The sequence below is a fragment of the Lynx canadensis genome, chromosome E1 (genome assembly GCF_007474595.2).
Source record: "Lynx canadensis isolate LIC74 chromosome E1, mLynCan4.pri.v2, whole genome shotgun sequence".
NCBI lineage: Eukaryota > Metazoa > Chordata > Mammalia > Carnivora > Felidae > Lynx > Lynx canadensis.
In genome coordinates, this window is record NC_044316.2 from 31491616 (window position 1) to 31503858 (window position 12243).

Here is a 12243-nt window from a genome sequence, read left to right on the forward strand (position 1 = left end):
TTCCTCCCTATTACCTTCACTGGTGTTGACATCTAAGTGTCTCACACCCCAAACTCTATCGTAAGTTCTGCTTCTAGAGAACCTGAGCTGTGATAATACTGGAAGTGGTCTGAGAAAGCAAGTGAGATGATAATGAGCTTTTGGAGCTGTATTGCCCAGCACTTGACTGACAGGGACCCCACCACTGGTGGTAGATGGAGCACAGAAGGGCTCTGGCTTAAGGCAGTGGTCTGTTGAAAGTTTCAGCAGCGGTGAATTAGGGAAGGAATATAGTGGGTGGAAATGCACTAGCAGCTATACCATATTAGGCAGTTAAGATGTATAGAGAAAATAGTAGATAGAGGAATACTAGGGTTAGAGTTATTGCTAAGCATTCTTGATACACTACTTCAATAGCTGTCAAACTTAGTGTGCCTCAGAATCACTGAGAGAACCTGTTAAAACACAGACTGCATCAACCCAACATTAGAATTTCTGATTCAGTAGGTCTGGAGCGGAGCTCAGAAATTACATTTCCAAACAGTTCCCAGGTGATACTAATTCTGATGGTTCACAAACACTCTTTAAGAACCTCTGTTCAAAAAAAAAAAAAAAAAAAAAAAAAAAAAAAAAAAAAAAAAAAAAGAACCTCTGTTCATAGAAAGATAATAAATAGCTGAAGACCAGTTACAGGCAAAAGAAAGCCAGAGGGTCTCTTTGGTTATAAAGAACTTGTCATTTCTGCAAGGTCAGAGGGCAGAGAATGCTAAGGACTAAATCTGGAACTTAATTGTCCAAGCAGATGGTTAAACACTCAACCAAGGTCAGAGAAGATCCCTTCTCTGGAAAACCTGAAATCCTTGCATTGAGAATGAATGGGGATATCTGAAGGGTGCCTTGGAAGACTGACTCTCTAGACTCCTTCTGAGCCTGCAGTAAAGATTTAATTCACTTCCTCTCCCCATTAAACAACTACAACATCAACAACAAAAACCAAAACCCACATCTTGGTACCTCTCTGATAAATCCTATTACATTCGTTAGTCAACTTGTCATTCCTTTCCAGATTTCCAGTTCTCAGTTTCTCCAGTTCTCAATTTCCAGATTTCTCAGTTTTTCTTCAGTATCTGGATATAGGCCTCCAAACTTACTTCTCTAATTACTTGCCCTCCTGCCTACCTTACATCACCAAAAATTATAACCCAACTTTACAGAACCCCAACTAAGTTGCCTGGCAGCTACTGGAAGCCCCCAGAATCCAAAGAAGCCCTGTGAGCTGAAGCCCCAGACTTGATATAAGCTCTAGAGGACTCATCCTCACAGCTGACTATGTGTGGGAGGATTTCTCCATAGACAGTCAACTGTCTGGACCACTAAGGAAGTCAGGCAAAATGCTCAGCTCATGCCTGCCCTTATAGGAGTGGTAACCAAGACTAGCCACTTCCTAGAGCAGCAACATCCTAGCTCCAGAGCTTCAAGAAACTCAATGAATGGTGCCATATAACTGGTTTTCCTTGACAGACTTTATGGAATTCACAGACCCATGACTCTCAGGGTTCATTCCTGGCACTTGATTTTAATACAACCTTTATATTTATATTTTTCTTCATTATTTTAGGCATCTCTTTTTTATTTTATTTTTTGTTTTTTTAAGGCATCTCTTTTTAAAAATGTTTAATCTCCAGGACTCTAAAACAATTTAACCTTTGTCACCACTTCTCAATAGCTGGTTTAACTGGTTTTGTGTGAACACCACCAACAAGCTTCTCAGAGAGACTGTTTCTTGGACCTTATCTCACCTTGTTCAGTAAGTTTACTATTGCCTCTGAATTGTTCAGAAATAAATGATATTTGTTCATCTTCAAGAAAAGGGAGGGCCGGCAGTGTTGAACTTTACCTGAGTCCCATGCACATAGAAAACAGCAGTGATTAAGATTGCCACCCCCCCCCCATCTTTTTGTTTTTCAAAATCCTCCCACCCTTTTGCATTCTGAGAATTAGCTAACCACAAAGGAACACACTGCTCTCCCATATTCTGAGATGAGGCTCACCTCCTCCCTTTCTCAGTGATGTTTTATAAAACCAAATTTTCTCCCTGTTATTTGAGACACTCCTCATTAATGAATGTTCTGCCTGGTAGAAGAGGCTGAACAAAATCAACTCCTTAATTGTCCATTGCATTCTCTCATTGCACCTGCTTCTCCTTTCCTCTCCCTTTCATATTTTATACCCCAAGCTCTCAGTGTCTACTCTTTGAGAAACTAAACTATGACACCAATTTCTGTGCTCATTTCCCCTACCTATATACAGAGAGAGTAGTAGTATCTATCCTGACGTCACTGATTTTTTTTTTTTTTTTTTTGGTGAGAATTTCTGCTGTGGACTGAACTATGTGCCTCCAATATTTACATGTTTAAGCCCCAATCCCCAGTGGGACTATGTTTGCAGATAGAACAATTAGAAAGTAATCACAGGGAAATGAGGCTGTAAGGGTGAGGCCCTAATCAGATAGGATTGGTAGTCTTCTAAGAAGAAATTGCTTTCTTTCTCTACGCGCGCATGCACGTGTGCGCGCACGCGCACACACACACACACGCACAAATGAAGAAGCCATGTGAGCATATAGCAAGATGGCAGACACCTGTAGGCCAAGATAAGAGGCCTCAGAATCAAAGCTGCCTTGCCAGCATCCTCTTCTTAGACTTTTCCAGACTCCTCCTTTATTTCTGTGAAAAATAAATTTATGTTGTTAAAGCCACCCAATCTGTGGTATTTTGTTTTGGCAGCTCAAACACACAGATACAATTTCTTTTTTTTTTTTTTTTAATTTGTTTAAATGTTTATTTACTTTTGAGAGAGAGACAAAGTGCGAACAGGGGAGGGGCAGAGAGAGAGGGAGACACAGAATCTGAAGCAGGCTCCAGGCTCTGAGCTGTCAGCACAGAGCCCAACGTGGGGCTTGAACCCACCAACCATGCAATCATGACCTGAGCCGAAGTCAAACGCTCAACCAACTAAGCCACCCAGGCGCCCCACAAGTACAATTTCTTAATTAAGTGCATGTAAAGTGTTTAAGATTGTGTCTATCACATAGTAAGTACTAAATAAATGTTAGCTATTAACATTATTGAAGAATATGCAATGAGATAGGGAGAAGGCATATAAAGGTCACTTTACTGAAACTCCACAAATTCTCCCTACATCACACCCTCCTTCATTGCACATTGTTAACTAACCAAATGGACCATGTTTCTTCTTACCTCAGAGCACAAACACAGGTTGAATGCCTTCGACCAACTGGAAGTAGTGCAAGGTCATTAACATGGCATGCAGTCCTCTCCTTGATATAGCTGCTGCCAGCTTATCCAGTTTATATCTTCCCTTTGTCCCTGCTGCAGTCTACCATCTCTTAATTGCCAAGGGCTTTCAGCTTATTGCACACAGGACAAGATTTTGGTGCATGTCTTCATGATGCAAGAAATGACTCTCTCCTACCTTGTTGGGTTCACTAAATCCTCCTGTCTTTCAGATTCAGTTTATGAAATCTTTTGCATCCCTCTTCTGTCCAGGCATAAGCACACACACTCATACACACTGGGCAAAAATCTCAAGTACTTCTTTTTTGTGTGTCTGCAGTACCCAAAGCATAATTCCAACATTGCACTTGCCATTTTGAAAGTGATATTGAAATTTCTTATTTATGTGTATATATCTCTTCCTCACTGTACTGTAAGTTTCAAAAGAGCAGGAACCATATTGCAAATTTGGTGCCTTGTGGGCTGGTGGTGCCCAATAAAATATATTAAATTTTTGCACTGAAATGTAGGGTGTTTCGTGCACTTTAAATAGGTGAAAATTTCACAGACCTTGTAGTTCTTTTATTGTTCCAAAACTACTGGTGATGAGATCGAGAACACACCCATGTGTGGGTCCATACATGTGCAGACACATGTGTGCACATACACACAACACATGCCACTATCTATTTGGGAATCAAAATCATTAGCAAGAATAGTAAGAAATGTTATTCACCTTAATATTATTTACTTTCACATTTATTTCACATATTCCATATTTATTTTGTTAAAATCCAGGTATGGAGATATTGTACTGTAATTCTATGTGTCTTTTTAGTAATACATGGTCTCTCAAAATTAAACACTTTAGCACTTGAGAGATTTTTACATGTTGAAACCATAATGTGTAGAAAGTTTAACTTTAATAATGACATTGATTTGCATGAACTTGTTCTAATGGGCTGGGAAGAATAGGGAGATTTCTTCCTTTGCCTTATGAAATGGAATTTCAGGTGAAATGCTGCTGAAAAACTTTAACATAAAATGTAGATCTCAGAGAATCCACCTTTAAACCATATGCCACGATTTTACTTGTCCCTCCTTTACAATAAATGCAATTCTTGCAATAAATAACATCAATTTCCTTATTCGGTGTTTCATGATTGAATTTTTACTTGGTGCCAAGAAATGCAAGAAGGGGTGGGTTATAGCTGCAAATCAGGTTGGAGCTCAGAGCCCAGTGGAGAAGACAGGTGAGTAAACATTAATTAGACTGCAGGGTGACAAATGCTAAGAGATAAAGTATGGGGTGCTACCAGTGCGTACTAGAAGATTACTTCCCCTAGTGATAGGGGCCAGGGATGGAAGAGGATGGGTGGAAAGAATGACATTTCCCGTAGTGCGCTCATTTGCCTCATCTGTCACTTGTATTTGCTGGTAAGCCGCTTTCTCTTAGTTCTCTTAGTTCCTAATTCACTTTCTCTTCATATGTAAATTTCTCTTGTAAATTTTCAATTAGTTTGCAGACACCCCAAAGTCATGGGACACATTCTCTCTTCAATTTCTGATAGCCTTAAGGGCTCTGCATATACTGGGTGCTCAATAAATTCCATCAGCCAACACTAGCCAGTAATCACTGCTTGCCCATGTTTTCCCAGAGCCTTGCCATATAGCTAACCATGTGGCATCCCTCTGGTTTACACTCCAACCTGACTAGGAGGGCACTAAGGGAGCCATTCCAGAGCTTCACAACAATTGAGCAGCAAGGCTCCTATCATTGTTAATAAGATTTACAGAAGTAATCTGCCTGGCACGTAGAGAAACCTTGCCATTAAATAAAAAGGGCAACACCTTCAGAACAGAACAAAGTCAACTGTTTTACCTTCTAAGACATTAACATGATAATGTCACTGTTCCTCCAAGGTGCCTGGCTTGCTAATAAATATGCAGATGCCATTCGGAAAGACACAAATGGGCAGACTAAGGGTAGAATGTTTATATCCTATTGCTGGAGAACAAAATAGACTTTCTCCCTTGACTCTTTTTCCAGGGCTCTATTCTCATTGCTAAGGGCCAGGTCTGTGGAAATTCAATTAAGGCGTGGAGGCAAAAAATCAAAAGTTAAAGAAAGAGTACTTTCAGAGAGACCTGAAATTAGGATACCTGAAAAGGAGTAATGAAGGACTGTTAGAAATGAAGGTTATGCCTAGATCGGAGGATCTTGCATACTGTGTCAGAGGATTTTTTATTTTCCTGTAGGTAGTGTGTGTTCTGAAGGATTTTAAGCAGGGAAAAGTCAGGGACAGACATGAGCTTCAGGAAAATTAAAGGAGAATATATGTGTTGGAATAATTCTGGATCCTCATTAATATTATAATAATTTCTTACTTTGAACTTTTATCTGAAACGTCATTTATCCTATACATGATAGCTACAAGCTACATATGAATCTCCTCCTCAAGGTTCTTCATTGCTGTATCAGAGGTGTGTGGTGGCCAGCGATAGAAAGTGATTCTGGCTAATGTTAGCAGTAACATTGTGTGAAAAGAGAAACTGATAGATCAGACCTCAGAGACAGCAAGAGTAAAGGTAGTTGTGGAGAACCCAGGATCAGGACCTCTCTAGGATGCTGCCTTTGAATTACTCAGCTCCAGTTATAGTGGGTGACTGTAAGGCTTTTCTCAGAATGCAGAATTACAGGCCCCAGGGTTCCTTGTTTTAGCCTGAGTTGCAGGACTGCTTCTGGCATTAGCAGATCAGGTTGCATGATAAAAAAAAAAATCTAACCAGCAGAGCATGGCATAACAGACAAAATATGAATAGAAAATAATGAAAACCATAGGACAAACCAGATGTCTACTCTAAGAACATTCTTAAAAAAGAAAACTCGCATTCTTTCACATGGCAGTCAAGACTGTGTATGAGAGGGCCCTGTCCTACCCTTAGGTACCCAAGTCTTATTTCTTAATATAGCTATCCCTGCATAAAATAATTAGATCCATAAAGCTACTTAGTCCTTCTTAAATACACCTGTTCTCTGTTTTTATTGTTCATCTTCCCCTTCTCCAGAACTAGTATCTTACTTATCCTTACCAGCTTAATTTAAATACCATTTTCACAAACCATCGTCTATACTCAAAGAACACTCTACCTCTGTCTCTACTATGTCACTTATTTTCCTTTGCCTTGTAATAATTTGCTAAAAATACTATTATAAACGACTAAGAACTGTATGAAAGTTTACATTTTAAAAGAATTATTGTATGTTATTTCATTTGACCCTGGTAGTAATCTGTACAATAAAGTATACTATCTTTTTATAGGTCAAGAAATGTTAGATAGAAAGACAGTCTTCTATGTTTATCCACCTAGTAACTGGGAAGGTTGAATCTAAATCCAATCTAAATACAAATTCAAGTTCCAAAGATGGAGACCTTTGTCTGTTTGTCTCCCACAGTGACAACTAAAGATTTGCAGTGATATTTAGTCAGTAAATGTGTGTTAAATAAAACAAATAAAAGGAAGGAAAAAATAAAATGTCGAAATTTCTTATCAAAGTATGAGTAGTTCCAGATTCAGAAAAAGAGAGCTCAGTGAAGACTAGATTATGAAATTGGCCTTCCTCTTAAAGGTAAGACTGTAGTTAAACCTTGAGAATTAATATTTGGAAAGACAAAGAAGTGGTAATGGGAATTTATGGTAGCAGAAGTCTGTGCCTTTTCCATTATCTGAAATGGTACATTTTCTTCAATGTTTTTATAAAGACAAATCCTTTCAAACGGGATCCTGTACTATTTAGGGGATGAGGGAAGTGTGATGCAAGGATGCCCTAAACAGTGATTTATCATCTACCCCCCTATCCTCCTTATCGGTTGATTCATCAGACAGCTGTCGGGTCTAGCTCTGTGATCTGTGATAGACTTTGAGCTTCAGGCTTACTGAGGCAAATTAAATTTGACATTCAATTTAAAATCTGGGCTGTGGTATAGCCAACTCTAACTGTAAGAGTGATATAGCAATGGGCATTCTGTTTAACATAGGTTTTTTTTGTTTTTTTTTTTATAGCTTTCTGGGTCTTATCCACAATAATAGGGCATTTAATTCATATTTCACAGAATCATACCCTTTTAGAACTGGAAGTCTTACAAATGCTTGAGGGCAAAGAGTATCTTGCAAATCTTGTATCATTTATAGCAACTACGATCCTAACCTTACTGTGAGGGATTGTGTGTATAATAGTTAGAGTCCAGGATTTTGAGTCAGACAGATTTGTGTTTTATCTGTAACTCTGCCACTGAGTTCCCGGGTGAAACTGGGCAGAATATTTAGCCAATTTAAGTTTCAGGTTGCCTATTTCTAAAATGAAACTAATACTTATCTCCTAAGTTATTGTAAGATTCACCAAGCTGGCGTATATATAATACACTCTGCATACAGTAAGCCCTTAAAGCATATTGGGACCATTCCATTTATACATAGGTGCTCAACAAACACTTCGTGAGTTGGATTAAAATGATGTGCACAATGGCATAGAAATGTAGTCCTGTCCTAGTCTGTCATTTGTCCTCCTAAGAAGTTTATTGAGTAGAGAAAGACTTACAGTCCTAAAGTAAAGTAGATCTGAAACCTGTGAAAAGAAGACAGGAAAGAAAGGAGATTGAAGGAGAGCTTCAACTTCAAATGTAGGTATGACAGTGTTGGCCAACCCACAAGGATGGCCTTATTAGGGTATTCTGGCTTAGGAGGACTGGTGCTTGGTTATTGGGTGAGGGCAGCCTGGGAAGAGGGTGGGCTTGGCTTAAAAGCTGAAGCAGTTCCTGAAGGTGCTACTAGCTGAAGGCTGCCGGCTAACTCCATTCCCTGCAGGCGAATGACAAGTTCTTTCTTGGGAAGAGATCTGAGTGGCACATCTCAAGGCTGCCACAACTAGTAATAGTATTCTATTAGATCAAAGACCAGTTATGACCTTTAAAAGTTCACGGAATTCAAAGCTAAGAATGACTTGGTAACTAAGAGATAAAACTTTAAAAATGAAATGAAAACTTTGATGTGTACGTTCAAACTATATTCAGAACTGTATGGGACTGAAGGAGCAAAAATTCCTATATTTCAAGACTCAAGTAGATCAGAAGAGCCAGTAAGAAAAAAATAAAAGAAAGAAAGTTAGATGAATACTGATATAGAGACAGAAATAAAATAAGAAAAAAATGAGAACACGAGAGATAAAGAGAAAAAAAAATAACTCATTTTTTTTTTTTTTTTTTGTAATGGTGATGTCCAATAAAGGAAACAGCATGGTTTGGGGTCAGATAAATTGCGAGTTCATTCCCAGGTCTGGCAATTGATGGGTGTTCTACCTTGAGCATGTCATTCAGCATCTCTGAGCAATTTTAGTTATTCAGTGTTTTCAACCAGTCATTCATCCAACATTTACTGAATGTCTATTATACATTATAAATGATAGAGTCTGTTGTGATAAACAAAGCAGGTATGGTTCCTCATGTGAAACACACAATCGCCCAGAGAAAATTCTGATTCTACCTTTTGATAATTATAGAGCAGGAAAAATAATACACAGAATTATTAATGAAAGAATAGAATTGAGATGGACTGGGAGGTGAGGAAAGATTTTGTGAAAATGGTGATTAAGTAGGGACTCAAAGGATGAAAACGTTTAAATTAGATTTTAAGAAATGGGGAGGGGTGCCTGGGTGGCTCAGTCAGTTAAGCATCCAACTGAGGCTCAGGTCATGACCTCATGGTTCCTGGGTTCAGGCCCTGCATCGGGCTTTGTGCTGACAGCTCAGAGCCTGGAGCCTGGTTTACATTCTGTCTCCGTCTCTCCCTGCCCCTCCCCTGCTCTTGCTCTGTCTCTCTCTGTCTCTGTCTGTCTGTCTCTCTCAAATATAAATAACCATTAAAAAAAAATTAAAAATGGGGAAAAAACTTTTCCAGACAGAGGCAACAGCATGTTTGAAGATATTGAGGCAGGAAAGAGGAAGCCACATTTCTGGAATTGAAAGTAGACAAGCATGACTAGCTTGACATGACCTGAAATGTGATCCACAGGGAAGACAAAATGGTGCTGTTCTCCTCTGATAGGTTGTATTTTCTCTGTGATGCTCAAGGCAAATTCTTCAGCTGAGAGAGGTTTTGGTAATGAAATGAAAGACAACCTGGAGAAGAAATGAAATTGGTAACAATGGGAGAATAAGCTTACTGGCCAAACATAGTAAGATTGTTGGGAGGTGTTTTGTGGCCATTGAATTGACAATTATAAATTTATAGTGACACCAAGCTGCCCAGTTGTCTGACTTTCTTCCTCAGTACTGAGCTATTTAGTTGAAGCATAGAAAACTCCAGCAGTTAAATGCAATTTAGTTGGTAAGCCAACATACCTTCCTGTTTCTATATTAATCAATTCTTGTATTTAAAAATTTTTTCCTGTTTCTGTGCCAAACAATACTGGGACCTGGGCAAAAAATCAAAATCAGAAAACAAAAAACAAACCACCAACTTAGCTCCTGTTTCAAGAAATATTTGCTTTTGGAAAACAGCTAGTCTTGAAACAACTAAAATAGCTTACTTATCAATAGTAGCCAGTTGCTTATCAATACAGACTTCAAGATCCTCATGTTACTGTGTCCACCAATCCAAACCTAGTATGTCATAAATTCTGCCATTCCTAATATTTCCCTATTTTAACACTGGCCTTAAGATCACCCAGTGTAAGCATAAAACCCCATAAATACATTTTCCTGACTTCTCATTTCTGAGGCACTACTAGTACCTTCTCAAGGTGTGTTCTCCCTTGCTTTAGTAATATAGACTAAGTTTTGCTCAACCAACAGCCATTTCTAGTGGTGTTTTTAGAGAGAGAGTCACCAGTCAACACAAGATTGAGACTTTCCCAAAGATTGGTGATAGAGCGTGCTGCGTGCAAAAGAATTAATGATCTTTGTGAAGCGGTGATGTTGTGATGGGTTATTGAGTCTAAAATGGAAGAGGAAGAAAGTGAAGACAGTGGGGACTAAAATGTAGGGTTTCTCAACTTTGGCACTGTTGACCTTTAAGACTGGATAACTCTTTGTTGTAAGAGCTGTCCTCTGTAGGCTATTTAGCAGCATCCCTGGCCTCTGCCCACTAGATAACAATGTGACATCCCCAGAGATGACAACTGAAAACATCTCCCAACACTGGAAGCAAATCTCTTGGGGGAAAACTGTCCCCAGTTGAGAACCTCAGCAACAGAGAAGATCAGTTTATCAGTTGCACTATTTTAATGGGTTCCCTTGAATAAATAAGTGGTCAGGATAGGTGTGTATGACTTAGAAGAGGGTGTTTGAGTTAGCTATTTCTAAGAGAGTGTAATTTTTGGTGTTAGTATCTTTCAGGGTGTGACCATTGGGATTGGGTGAGTAATATGCAGCAGCTGTAGAAAGCTGGAATTAATGGGAATGTTGAATATGTTAAGGTATATGAAGTAATTAGTTCAGAGGCTGCCACAAAGCAAATAGTCAAAAAAGTCTGGTTTTCTTACTAGTTTGATGGCTACAATGTAGGAAAAAAGCTGAAATCTTACATGTAAACCTGTCCCCAGTTGAGTAAAAAACAATAGACATGATATTGATAAAATGAGTCTCCAGTTGATTATTAACAGGAATTTATTTTAACAGCACTGATGTGTTCCTGTTTCTAGGATAAAATGTTCAATGGGAGCAAGTTGACTTCAGTGCTAGGGTAGGCTGAAAGAAAATAGCTCCTGTCTACACAACTTTTGTAAGCAGAAAGAGTTAGGAGTCCCCAGAAAAAGAAAGACAAGTCATTTTATGTCCCCAGCTATTTTCCGTGATCTGTGCCTTACTGACTCTACTTGCCCTGGAACATTTCTTGCAGAACTTCCTGGGGGTGTCAGAATTACAAAGAATTGCAAAAGGATTTTTAAAGGAACAGGGGAGTGCAAAAACTAACAGTCTCCACCAGGTCTGGAAATTACCTAATCATATCAGAGACAATAAATCAGTGTTTTGTAAAACTCCCAATGCAATTTCAAAAGTAAGCAAGGCCCTGCATTCCTTACCTGAGATACAGAGCCCAAGACCCCATCCAATGCTCTCAGCATGCCCAGACCCCTCCCGCTTGCCTGACAGTTACCTCAGCTCCACCCAAGGAGGATCTCAAACCTCATTAACATAACATACAATGTATATATAGGCATGTTTTCTTAAGATGCACCTGCCATCGTATGCCCACCTCTCCATGTGATGACAAAAACTCCCCTTTCTGAATATTCATCCTAGCCCTAAATAAAAGAAACCCATGAACCGCCACTTGGAGAGTCACAGTTTTGGAAGTTATTCCCCATGATCTCCTTATTTGCTGCAAATAAAGTTTCCTTTGTGTGACAACTCCAGCTGGTACAGTCTCTACCCGAAAACTCACCAATGAGCAAACTCACATTAGTTAGGTTGCCCTTTGAGTCAGTTATAATGAGACTGTACATATAGGTTAAGCACTTATTTGACTGTCCAGGATGAAACTCAGGAATGGACCTAAGGAGTCCTACTTATTCAGCTAATCATGTTAGTTGTCATAAGCTATCTCCAATGAACAAATAATCAGATAAAGTGAACACAAAAGTAGTGCAGCTGAAGAGAAGAATACGCAGCATGGATTTCTGTGTGAAACATGATTAGAATGCAGCAATCATCTGGGATAGACTTTCAGTGAGGCTACCATTTTATTCTTATAACATGCATTAACATTAAACTGCACCACACAAGCTATTGAAGAATCTAGTTGCTCTTGGCATCTGAAAAAAAAAAAAAAAAATCTTGCATCATCTTCTTATCTAAGACTCACCTCTGATTACAGTCCTTTTCTATGCTCCCAGACTTCTAGTTCTAGACCATATTGCACTGACGAGGCCACCTGGGCATTCTGGCTTTTTGGAAACACTCTTGAATAA